The 14,066-nt window shown below is 29.3% G+C and overlaps 2 protein-coding genes across 2 annotated transcripts in view; both read right to left on the reverse strand.

Moving 5' to 3' along the window:
• The window catches only part of ZnT49B (Zinc transporter 49B), a 197,083-nt gene that overhangs the window by 124,209 nt on the left and 58,808 nt on the right, over positions 1-14,066 (reverse strand). The window lies entirely within an intron of this gene.
• The window catches only part of fid (fire dancer), a 95,327-nt gene that overhangs the window by 74,099 nt on the left and 7,162 nt on the right, over positions 1-14,066 (reverse strand). The window contains exon 2 of the mRNA XM_067281685.1: positions 13,263-13,396. The gene's annotated coding sequence lies outside the window, so the exon portion shown is untranslated. The remainder of the gene's footprint in view (positions 1-13,262; positions 13,397-14,066) is intronic.

Below are 14,066 nucleotides of genomic sequence, written 5' to 3' on the forward strand. Positions count from 1 at the left end.
ACAAAAAAGACGTGTAACAAATTTAAAGTATTTTGTTTCTGGCATAATAAAAATATTATATTATTTTAACAAATTTAAATAGTAGGAATTAACAATTATAATTTAAATGTATAATTTTTTAAAATTTGAATTAAAATATCTTTTATTTGAAAACAATTAAATTTAATTTCCGGAGAGAATTCAAGACTTTGTTTTTCTCGGAATTAATTAAATTTATTTAAGTGATAATTTAAAATATCTAATTTTAATTTATTACGTATTTTAATTTTATTTTTACGGTTTTTATTGCTTACACGATTTCTGTATGTCACGTTGAGATAACATTACCAATGGAAAATTGAAGGTAGTTAGGGGCGACCAACTCAATTAACATCACCTGATATTCCTTTTCCTTAAATTGTGTTCTGTGCCGTCTTAAGCAAATTAGATTTTAAATTATCATCACCTCTTTGCCATTGAAATCTTGGAGTGCATTTTCCATTAAAATTTTCTAGACTACTATCAATAGGAAATTGAACTGCGTGAACTGTTTAGCGAAGATTTAAAATAATGCTATAGGATAATTAAGTGTTAAAATTAATTTTTCTTATCTATTATAATGATTAGAAGCGTAATAAATGATAGTTTAAATTTATAAGACGTGTATTTTAAGGGCAAGCTGATAAATTGATGAACTACCTTCTTCTTTGAAAGTTTGAAAACCTTCCAAAGAAAAAGGAGGAGAAGGAAAAGGTGAAGAAGGTGTCTCTTTGATGTTCTTTGGTGTTTCTCGGTGTGAATAAGAAACACCAAAGAGCAGCATCAGTCAGTTAGAAGAATGAAGTGCAAAATTAATTTTAGAACTCGAATGAATTTTTAATATTTTCCCGTACAAAACGTTGATGTCTAGTAATTTGCTGGGGCATTCTTACAGTGGATGCTGGATCCTTCAGAGGCTTTAGGAATAAAATTTAAACTAAAAGAAACTTATAAAAAATACTAATAAATAAATAAGATTTTTAAATTAATAAACGGTCATTTACAGTACGCTTAATATTTCTTCATTCTAGTTGTACTTTTTTCATATTATTTCATCCTCCCAGATCACTTCCTAGAGCAGAATGTTGGATACGCCATTGGTATTTCGCATTACATTAGTATGGAGATTGACAAATATTCTGAAATTTATTTCAGATAAAGTGAATAGAATGAGAAAGGAAAAAACATGTTCTCTCTTTCTTGTATATTAATGCATCAAACTCTACTTTGCATTGTCACTCCGGTGAATCTTTATATCTAAATATTTAATTTATCTAGTTTCCACGTCATATTGATTGTCTCAATTATAATAAATAAATGATACAGAAAATAATGTAAAAAATAAGGTTAATTATTTACTGTATCTTTATCTATTTATTGTTATAAAATCGATTGATACTAGTTACTCTAGTGTTATGGTGAACGTCGTTTAACCTTTTGACCACGTATGAATTAAAGACACCAGAAAGAGATAAAGGAACCTTTCAGCTTTTCGCTGCAAATATCCAGAATATAGATTGTTAATTAATGGTTAAAACTCAGAATATAAGGTTGATTAATAATTAAAAATCTAGAATATAAGTCTGACAAAAAAAGTGAAGCTACTTGTTTATAACCATAACAGCAAAATTCAATTTTAAAGGTATCATAAGACTTTGCATTAAATTATATCAATTTTCCTCATAGATTTTTAAGCGAATACATATTAATTCATTGTTAAACGCAAATTTTTTTAATATTTAGTTTATTATAAAATATTGAACACTATCTTTATCAGATATTTCTCTCAGTTTAAATTTTCCTGCACTTTTACATTCATAAACAGCCATAAAACAACTACTTTTTTGGTGATATTTTGAAGTTAAAACGATGAAAATGAACAAAAATATTATATATTGAAAAAGTAATTATCGATAAACCTCATCATTATTTTCAAACTTCCAAACTTTATGAAAAAATGCATTAAAATTCTTTCACGTCAAATTCGCCTATCACTGACCGAGTGTATAACACTACAGAACACTGATCGTGGGTTCGGGCCTGACCACGTAGAAGTTTTTGGATTTTCTTCACGTTTGTAACACTAATAAGGACCAATTTCCCGTAGAAAGTTCTCCCGGGAGACATTCCCCCTCGACAGATCGCCCACGTGTCAAAACCAAATAGACCAAACTAGCGACCGAGTGGACTACACAATAGAACACTGGTCGTGGGTTCGTGCCTAACCGAAAGGTTGGCTATGTAGAATATTTGGGGTTGTCTTTACGTTTGTAACACTAGTATGGGCCAGTTTCCTATAGAAAATCTTCCCGGTAAGCATCGTCCACGTGTCGAGTTGCCGTATACGGGGGAGGGGAAGGAACTTTGTCAAATATTCTCCAAAGTTCACGTAGGCATTGGTTTATAGCAGCTATATATGAATTATTTATAATAAATTACAGCCTTTTCTAATTGGCGGTTCACTTTGAAATATTATGCAGATTCGGAAATATCTTCTATCCGGTTTTCATTACTCTGAATTACTCGTACGAGATATATTTAGATGTTCGATTCTAGATTCATTTTAAATAATTTAACAAGTAATTCGAAGCGGGAGGATGTTAAATTATTTATAAATATACTGAAAACTAATTTGTTGGAATTATTATAATATAATTTTTTAATACATCTCATAAATACAAATGCAGTTCTACGCAGAATTTTCGTGCATAAAAATACTTCAAAAAAGAAGTAAAAATTAAATATATATATTGCCGAAATAATTAATTGATTAACTGACAGTACATTACAATATTCGGGGTAGTCCAAAAACCGTATTTCTGTTCGGCACAGGCAATTTATACAAGCCTAATTTGAGCATTAAACCAATTTAATCAACTTATATGTATTAACATTTGAAAAAAAGTGCGAATTATTCATTGCAAATGTTAACTGAGTGAGGGCCACCCTGTTTTTATTCCATCGAAACACAATATTAAGCATAAAATTGTGCAATAAAAGGTAGATTTTTAACGATAAAAACACTATAAAATCAATTTGAGATATTAGCTAGTTTAAATTCATTTATTAAACATTTTGGTTAATGTTACCTTAGGTGCCAAGATGGCGGCTCGCCTCTGATTCCAGCAAGGAAACAGTGGGACGCACGTTCTAATAATTTGGTTGCTAATAATTATGGTAATTTATTAGAATAGGTTAGATTAGGTTAGAACAAGCGTCCCACTGTTTCTTTGCTGGAATTAGAGACGAGCCGCCATCTTGGCACCTAAAGTAACATTAACCAATATTTTTATACGAAATTTTTCATTATTATTATTAAGAAGAAAAAGAAAGAAAACTTTAATTACTTTTAGATAAATTTCGAACATATCTGATGTTTTATTTTTGCTAGAGGGATGAATTTATCACGAAATTTTATTGATGATGTGGTACAGTAATTTGTATTCATGTAAGACTAGCATGGGACTTCTTAAGATGTAATTTGCCATCAATATGTATAAGAAGTAGCAACGAACAAAGTAAGAGGATTTATTTAATCCTGAAATGCATAAACATTTCTGTTTCTTTCTCTGATTTCTTCCCTTCATTTAGTTAAAACCAGAAAAAAATATTTAGGTTTTATACTTTGCATTTAATCCAAGATATAAATGAACAAGGATATTTTTTTTCTTTTTCTTCTGTAATAAAGAATGTCGCATCAGAAACGTTTAACGCGTGTTTTAATTTTAATAGAAAAATTCCATTCAATAAATATTATAATAATTTAATGATCCTCCCCAAGGTTTTTATATTTTTGGACTGGGAGGACCTTGAAATGTCTAAAAGTTCAAAAATGTTGGGGGTTTCTGTATATATACAGAATGTTAGTGTATACGGGGGACATGATTTTGTTCACCCAATTTAAAGCTTAATAACTCCTGGGCCTTTTGTCAAAGCTTTCTGAAATTTTGCAGAGAGATTTTTGTGTTAGAGGGGTTGGTGTTATTAAATTTTGGTGGTTAAAGGTCGAGGGGGTGGAGAGATAGAGAAAGTGGTGTGACGTATCTCGAGTGGGGTCGGACTTAATAAAAATTTAATTCGTTATCATCACTTACAACTTTTTTTTTATATATATATAAAACTCATCTCTACCGTCTAAATTTAGCTTTCTGTCATTTTATAATAATTAATAACATAAAAAGTTTTTAAAATCACAATCGCATAACAGATGGCGCCACACGAAATTTTAACTCTTGCCTGGAAAGTTAAACAACTCGTTGTTGGATTTTTGTATAAAAAAATTTATAAAAATATGAAATATTTAAACGAAAGTAATGAGAAATGTAGAAATAAACTTTCATTATATTTTATTTAGTTGATACAGCATAAATTATTTAATTCACACAAGAAGAATTCTTTTATTAAATACTACAACAAAACACTAATCATTGATAAACCCTATTACTGGAGCCCAATAGAACCTTTTGGCACGGACCTCACTCACACACACACGGACCTCGTAACTTATTCATTCCATTGTATTTTCTTGTGTATTCTATGCTAGATTTAATTATTTAAAAAAATGCTATATAATTTACATAATATAATATAGTAAAATATAGGACCTCTCACCTTTTTTAAACCTGTATAACATTAAAATAACGTGTTGAATTTTTCTAAATAATCAAATCTAGCAGAAAATACACAAGAAAATACAATGGAATGAATTAGTTATGAGGACTCGTATGAGGACCGAGTGAAAAGGTCCAGTAATAGGGGCAGAAGAGTAATAGATTTATATATATATATATGTTTAATACTTTTACTTAATGTATTTGCATTCATTTATTGATCGAATTGAACAGGAGATTGAATTTTTATATTAAATTTATTTACGATATTGTTAAATTAATTGATTATACACAGTACATTATCATCATTGTATCACCTTAGGCCCTTAGGTCCCTCATCACCCTTAATTCACGTCTAGATTACGTATATAGACTGATAAAAAAAAGAGGATATAAACCTCATTAACGTGTTTTATTTTATTTTATTTTATTTAAGAACAGACACACAGACAGACGAAACGTATAGGTCTCCAATTTGAAAATTGCAGCCCAATGAGTACAAAACACAACACAAAAAAAACTTATTAAATTAATAAAGTGTACAGGATGGTCCAGAATTACGGCACGAATTTAATTAAAATTTCCACAAATAATTCTTTTGATTTTTTTATTTATTTTTAAAGAAAGAAAATTCTATTAAAGTGATTTAATTTAGAATATTTATTCATTTTTGTTTTTTCATTGAAAATTGAAACAAATATACGAAGAAATGATAAATATTAAATTAGAAAATAATATTTTATATTACGCCGAAAGAAAAACAAAAAAATAGAAGAAGAAAAGAGTTGAAATTCTGTTTTGAAAGAAGTATTTAAAAGGAGTTGACAGTAAAAAAGAAAACTCATATTTCTCTTATTGATTTTTCAATAAAGGAAGAATGTCGATTTTTACGAAATTGTTACCTATTTTCAGCACAAATAATCATTCCAATATTAATATAAAGTGGAAAAACTATTAAATTTATTAATAAAGTATCAAATTGTAAATTAAATCTGATAAACAGTTGTAGAAAATTCCTCCTCCCTCTTATCGAATCGAACGGTTTTTTTACTCGTATCTTTTAGTGGATTTTATTCGAAAAATTTCCTTTGTTGGGCTGCAGTTTTCGAATTTCACACTTGTACATTCTGTCTGTCTGTCCGTCTGTCATTCGTTAATATCGAGAACAGTGTTAGATTTTTTAAATATTTTTTACCTATAGAGATTATAAAACTTTGTTCCAGCAGTAGCCTACGAGATATGAAAGTGTATACAAAGCACTACTTTATATATATAAAAGTGTAGTTGTAGTAACCTACAAGTGTAGGGTGACGAAGTGTACTAACGGACCTTATCTTGCACTAACATACCTTATCTTGTAGGCAGTTTTCTTTATATATATATATATAATGTTTTGTAGTGCATTTTTTGCCATTTTGAAACTTTATTGTCGAATTTTAAAACGTTGGCTTATTAAATTCCTATAATAGAATGTAATACGATCTAACCTCTGAATAACGGCCACTTTGACCATGTAAATGGTTTTTTTCGGAGGTTAGTTTTCGTGTGTTTCAGAAAAAATGGCAGCTGTTTAGAGGTTTTAGAGGAGTTTCCTCCTTAGAAATTTTTTATAGAGTACATAAAAATGTGTTTAAAAGCTCGATTTTTCTTTATTGGAAGAATTTATAAATGCCTTTTAAAATTAATTCCCATTAGAACGTTGCCTTATGGGGAAAAAAGAGCAATTACCTGGAGCCACCACCAATAGGAGGCCTCAAACCAACCTTTTATAAAAACTATTTTCCGCAAGAAAAGTGTCTGAAGTCAACATTGTACATGAGGCCCCCTAATTCAAATTTGCCTAGTCCTCATAAAGCTATAAGATGTCACTAGTAATTCCAATGAATATTTAAAAGAAAAAAAATCCTTCATGAATCATTATTATTTCAGTTCAGACTTCTCAAGGAGCTTTAAAATTTAAATACTGATTATTATCAGTTAATAAAATATTAGTTTTATAATTAAAACGTTTAAAATTAATTAATATTTATTACATTTTTAATTAATTCAACCAAATAATTTAATGTTATTCAAGTTTTTAAATTGACAAATGGTAAATTGTTCAGTAGACATGAACTTTAAACGCTTAATTGATGAATTATTTATAAATTATTTCGAATTTCAAACCTGTGAACAACGAACAATGACGACAATGTATAAATGTCCGTTGTTTGGAGGTTATTCGGAATCGCACGTTACGAAATATTTATTCCTTTTTAAACAGGTTTTGCTGTATTTTAAATATTAATATTTAATTCTCCTGATGAATTTTGAGGCAATATATCACACCATATATATAATTTACAGGGAATAAATACAACTATAATTCTTATATATGTTCTATTATTTTCCAGTAAATCTCATATATTTCCACTATATATTGTACATTAAACCATTGTTTATGGCTAATGTTCATAGATAATGTTTGCTTGAAGTATTTCAGTGGCATTGATTAGCTTTGCGCACGAATTTTACGATGATATAAAATTCTTTTCTATGAAACTGCCGTTCGGTTTCCCTTTACTTTTATTATATTCTAGTGAAAAACTGCGTTTAAATTATAATTCTGAAATATTTTAATTATATTTTTCTATCGACTTCCCTTTATATTGAGATAAGAATATAAGTGTAAGTTGCTGAAATGTTTTAGACAAGCAGGAAACTAATTTAAGCCCTTGTAATGACGGCTAAACTTGCAACTAACATAACAAGATCAGGATTTATGTCTTCACATTCTATTGCTTTTCTTTCTCTTCTAACTGTCTTTTTTACTTTCCCGGTTGTTATATATAACAGAGGGAAAGTATGGCGATCGGTCCAAAAATGACCTCAAAAACTTTTACATTTTCGGAGTCTTGAAACGTCGAGAAATGCAAACAATGTTGTGGTTTCTTCTGTATATAAATACAGAATGTTAGTGGAGTGGTGTGAAGTTGGGAACGATTTTGTTTACCCACTTTAAAGCTTGATAACTCCTGTGCCTTTTGTCAAAAATATTTGAAATTTTGCAAGAAAGTTTGTGTATTAGATGGAAATGTTTGTAGAAATTTTCAGGAAAATCGGGCTATTGGTTCGGGAGATATGGCTCCGTTTCCTTAATATTTCCCAAACTGATCTGAAGACTTAAAGGTAGCAATGTAGCAATTATTAGCGATGGAAACAAATAACGAATGCCGGAAAAGTCCAGCAATAAAGTTGACAAATTTGTTAATTTGTTAATTAATATTCCTCTATCTTCTAAATTTTTATTTATTAAAAAAATTGCTGTAAAATAGTTTTTTGTAACTTATATTTTACGTTCAATCCAATCTTAGACCTTAATTGTTTAAAAAATGAAGAGATGAACACGTAATTAAATGATTTTTATAGTGTAATCTGTACAAAATATATTAAATTATCTTCAAATATAAACGAATGATATAAATTTTATAATTTTCTTTGATTTTTCAATAAAATTCTATTATATAAACGACAGAAACTCCCACAGCTTAAGAGGATCGATATCAATAGATTCGACTTTACTTAGTTACATAACAAGAGAAAGAATAAATAAAAGTATAACTAATAAAGAAAATTCGGAAATTATACATTCCAGTATGCAAATTATTTCATCAATAATCTGAAAGATGAAATTGCTTGTATGTAAATTAGACGGGAGAATAGGCAAAGGGATTATCTTCACGTCAGTTGACAATGAGTGACATAAGTCGAAAATAACAGAAATTATGGTAAAAAAAACAAAAATACAGAAAATTTAAATTGCACGAAGTTAAAAATAAAGTTTTCCTTTCACAATTTTCAAAGAATCGAAATAAATTTAAAGAAATAAATCGTTGAATAAAATAATGGAGAAAACTAAACACCCCGGTGGACATTAAACGTCTGGAGTAAATACGTAAAACAAGAAGAAATTTAAAGAAAATATAAAATGGAAAAGAGAATTTAATTAAGTTTTAGGCCCAACTCTATATATACGAAATTGTTTTAATCGCTAGGGATTTGTCTTTTACAAAACAGATTAAAACCGCCACTCGCCAACGAACAAACATCAATAAAATACACCAAAAAATGAAAATCGACGAACAAAGTAAATGACAGAAAGGGAAGAACTCATTTTAAATTAGAAATTTCCAAAAATCTCCTTTCAGAAATAAAAATTGCATCCGAAACTTTAATTAATATTTCAAGCAAGGCGACAGCATAAACAGTGAAAGACAGTAGACTAAAATAACCAAAGAAACGGTAATTCTGTTTACTTTTTTCCTCTAATTCTGAAATGGGATTAAGAGTTGGGCTCTTCTTTCCTGTAGAGATTATCCGCCCACACGAAACTATTCCGTAATAACATAATCTCTAAAAGACTAAAGTAACGTTTCCAAATCTAGAATATCGGTTAACCAAGTACATTTTTGCATTACGTTCATCGAAATTCAACCTGCGTAACACGGACTTTCCGGCAATTCCAATACTATAACCAAATATACTAAACTCTCCTCCATGTCCTTGTAGAAAGTGAAAAAGTTTGGAGACGAAATCAAACAAAGAAAAGCAAAGAATAGAAGCTTGTGACAACGTAAACTGATAAGAAAAACTGTAAAGACGAGAAGGAAAGCTTTTATAAATCCGTAAAACAATCGATACGACTTAAACTATAAAAACCAAAGTATCCGGATGTAAATCTCCTGTAGAATGTGCCATCGAATCTCTGGTGTGTCGAGCGTATTCAGTATTTATAAGGGTAATCGCTAGATGTATCGATAGAAGCCATTGGATAAATAGCTGCGGGATGGATCGGGTCCATATCGATAATTGAACCCGCCGGACGACACCATTACGAGGTTAACTTCCGGCTCTTGACGTCAAGTATCAGAAGAGCACCGCCTACGGACCGATACAGTCGGAGAGCTGTTTAATTATACAAGTAATTTTCTCCAGATAATTCGATTTGCAACTGATGGTTACGGTATTTAAAGTAGAAAGAACTCGATAATGTTAATAAATCTCCTTCTATTTCCCACCAATTTTCCCTAATTCCCTTCGACTCTTAATAAATGTACGCATCCAAAATCACCTCAAAAATCTAGGGAATTGCGAATTGACGAAGACGTAATAAATTCCTAAATTTACATCTGTTTATTTTAAATACGTTTCTCACTCCTCTAGCTTATAATTAACATTGAAAGACGTCATAATTTTCCGCGATAATAATAGAAATTTAGAAAACCAATTCCTCAGACGGACATTAAACGTCGCATCCTGTTAATTCCAGACGAAATTTTACTTTAATAAAAAAAAAAAAAATAATAAATATAAGTCATATAGATCCGGAAGAGAATTGCTCGAGGGTATTTGGCATCCATTCAAACTGTATAAAGGAAAAATATCGAAAAGACAGCTTTTAAAAATAAGATGCCAAGCTAGAATTCACAATAATAAAAATTAAAAGAGTGCCAAAAAGTGTTATTGTTAACTAAGGAGTGCCAGACTCTTTTCTCTTCCTTTATGTGAAAACTATTATATTATCTTGTAACAGAGAGAAAGTATGACCTATCAAAATATGTCCCGCCATAATTTTTGGAGTCAGGAGACCTTGAAACGTTAAATAAAAAGTTTTTCTGTGTGTATAGTGTCTACTTGGGGGCACAATTTTCGCCACTTTAAAGCTTAATAACTCGTGTTCCTCTTTTCGAAAATTTCTGAAATTTTGCAAAGACGTTTGTTTGTTAGATAGAAATATCTGTAGAAATTTTCAAGAAAATCGGACGATTAGTTCGTGAGATACAGCCCCACCCTTTTAATATCTCCGAAATGGTAGCAATCATTAAGGATGAAAACAAAGAACGGTGGGAGAGCCTGCAACAATGTTGCCAACTTGAAATAATGAAATTTTCTATAATAAAACATTGCTGTTGCTGTATATTTTCTTGTAAGAGGTTTCAAAATCATCGAGACTTTGAAGCTATAAATATTTATCTTTTGCTGAAAACCTCATAAATACAGAAGACTTATTATTGCATGAAGTTCTCCATAAAGAAAAAGGAGTGTTTATAAATTATTCGAAAATAGTTTAAATATTTATTGGTATTAAGATGTTGCGAATTACCTTTTAACTTAAAAGAAAAAAAAACAATATTAATTAAATTACTGTACGTTAATTAATTTATTATTTTTAAAAACTTGTGCCATAAATATGGGAATTTTTTTGCTATTATTTTAATATTTAATTAATTTGTTTTAAATTTTTTAATTTTAACAAAATCGAAATATTAAAATTATTTTGCTCAAGAGCATCTTAAAGAAAACAATTTAATTAGATGATGATGATGATGATGATTAAACAGTCAAGGACTACCTGAATATATTTACGTCATATAAAGTAGTAATTAAATTACAAAATTAATTAATTCGTGTATTGACAGAGAAGCACATTTAATTAAAAACATATTTTCTTTTGTAGCAATATAAAAAATTAACCTGGATAATGTTACACTTATAATCACTACCGCACCTTACATTTCTCAGGGTGAAAAACAGCACATTGATACCCTGTTTGCACATTTAAAAAATGGACAAACGGAGTATAAATACGCTAATTTTTACTGTTTTGAAACCCTTCTGTAATAATATTGGTTTTATTTTACGTGGTGAGCATCAATAAATACAACAAGGTATCCCTAAAGTCGTCATACATAGGGGAATGCAATTACTCCAGATTTGTTGATACGTGTGGAGCACGTTTCAACATATCTGCGGTTATACGAGTAATATAAATGGGCAACACATTCTAATAAGAAGAAGAGGATTTAATTTATACATAAATAAGTCGACAAGTGTTATATTTGAATGATAATACATCATTTCTGGCTTCTCACTGCAGCCCTAAGCAATAGAGAGTGTTAATGACAATTCGTGGTCATACTAAATTACTAATTAAGCATTCAGAATGAATCATATGAATACAAACAAACTTCACTTCGTCTTGTTTGATAAAAATCAGATTTGGGTATAGAATTTATTAATTAATTCACAGTTCGAAACTAATTTATTCGTTTAATTTGTGTAAATCAATAATAAATTCATTTAGAATTTCGTGTTTATAAATTAGTAAACAATCTTAAAATGTTTATTATAAAATTAATTTTAAGTTTTAAAGTTTTTTTTATTGATTATAAGTTTTAAATTCTTTGTCTGTATCAGTTCCAAAGGCAGATGAAAAGAAGAGGCTCAAGAGCACTTATCTCTTGTCATTCCCATTTGTTTTTCATTACAATGATACGAATCGAATATTCAGTTTTTCAATTGAAAAATTTTATTTTATAGTAGTTTTTCTGTCATTTTTTCCAACTATTTTCTGTTGGTTAAGCTCTCTTTTTGTGAAAGAGTAATTTATTAGAATATATTACAAAATAATCAGAGTATATGATATTAAACGTTTCAGACTCTCTCTGTAGAAGAGGTTTCTCTTCTGTAGAAGAAACCTCTTTTTCTAGAGTTTAGAAACCTCTTTTTGAGTTTCAGGCACCAAATCTTAAAGAAGGTTTCTTTGACAGAAGCAAAATCTCTTCTGAGGAAGAAACATCCTTTAAGATTTGCGCCCGAAACTATAGAAGAGGTCTCTCTTCTGTGATTTCAGGCCCAAATCTTTAAGGGAAATTATACTAGAACGATTTGAAGAAGCTTATACTAAAGTTTCTTAGCTTCTAGAAGCTTTGCATATTTTAGATTAAAAGAAATTGCTAAAGAATTGAGGTTTTAGCGCTACTTTTCCACGTTTAATTTAAGCATTTCGTCATATACACGTTACGACGACATCGTAGATATAAAAATAAACAATTGATAGATATATTATTGTGTATATTTACCATCAATTATTACTTGAAGGTACTAAGAAGTAAAAAATATGTCTTTTCGTAGCTTCAAATGCCACCTGATAAAGTATAAAAATAAGCTTTCGGCTGTCAGTTTTCACTTAAATTAACTAAAATGTAGCTTTAAAAATATATCTTATTATATTATAAGGCGCTTCGTGCGTGTATGCTGAATGTATACACTTATAAGCATCATGCCATACAACTCGATCTCTCTGAAATGAGACGTGACCTTCGGATTTAAAAAAATCTCTCCACCTCTATACTAAGAAGTGATGCGTAGGAAGAAGAAAAATAGGAATTTGATCCCTTTTATTCTCGAAAAAAAAACTCGTTATCTGATAACGATGTTCATATTTAACATTTGTAAGTTTGTCGATAATGATCAAAGATATCAAAAATGCTAAATAATAAAACAGTCGTAGTTAAAAAATATAATTATTTATATTTTAAAATCGCTTTAAAATAAATATTCCGGAATATTTTCTATTATTTATGCGTTAAAATCTATAATTTTATCGATAAATTAATAACTAATTGCTGTTGTCAGGAAAAGTATGATTTACAGGGGCAAGACACTACTAAAATCGAGAGCATATATTTTAAATTAAATTAAAAATTGCAGCCCGAAATTTTCACGTCACAATAATATTTTTTTTCATTTTCTTAACAATTATTAATATGTATATAATAAAATATATTAGAAATCATTGTTTCAATTGCTCACCTCTAGGAAATTTAAGCTGATTCACATCTTTATATTATCAAACTGCTGCTGATTCACCAACAAAATTCCCTTTTCTTCTGATTACACGCTGACTAACACCTTATCTTTATGCTCGTGGGTTATGATGAGAGTACCTAACGTAAAAAATAAGCAAAAAAATCTAATTTATTTTCCCGAATACCTTGATAAAAACTGAATTAGATAGAATTTATTTACATTATATTTTACTTTTAAGATACGAATATAACTATTTATAAAATATATTCACAAGTGACGAGTAAGAATATGGATTATCTGTTAAAATTCTTGCAATTTAAGCATTGAAATATCTGTTCTAAGCTATTGATATAAAGGTTTTAATGCAAATATTTCAATACATTTCTGATACTTAAGTATCATAAACATGTATTTATTCGGTACTTAAGTATACTTTTAAAGTAAAATAAAATAGCTGAATTAGTCCTGGAAAAGTTTAAAGAATTCTAGGAAAACATCTCGTGAGGGGCACATCACAGGAAAATTTAATAAAGATTGTACTTGCAGACAAATTGGAAGGAGAGTGAAGAGGAAGATGAAGATTTGAATGGGAAGAAAACATAAAGGATTGGCAGAGAACAGTGACTGTTGGAGGTAAACTTTTCATCATCAGCAACCCTACACTACAAGAAATGAATTTAAAAGCTTTCTATACTTAATTCTGGTACAGAAATGTACCATAATTAAGTACCAAGGACTTGGTTTGAATCAGGGTTGCTTTTAGACCTTGGTACAAAATGTTTAGATTTAAAAACACTGATTTATAAG

This window comes from Centruroides vittatus, unplaced genomic scaffold, assembly GCF_030686945.1.
Source record: "Centruroides vittatus isolate TY-2023 unplaced genomic scaffold, ASM3068694v2 contig_926, whole genome shotgun sequence".
In the NCBI taxonomy this organism is placed as follows: Eukaryota; Metazoa; Arthropoda; class Arachnida; order Scorpiones; family Buthidae; genus Centruroides; species Centruroides vittatus.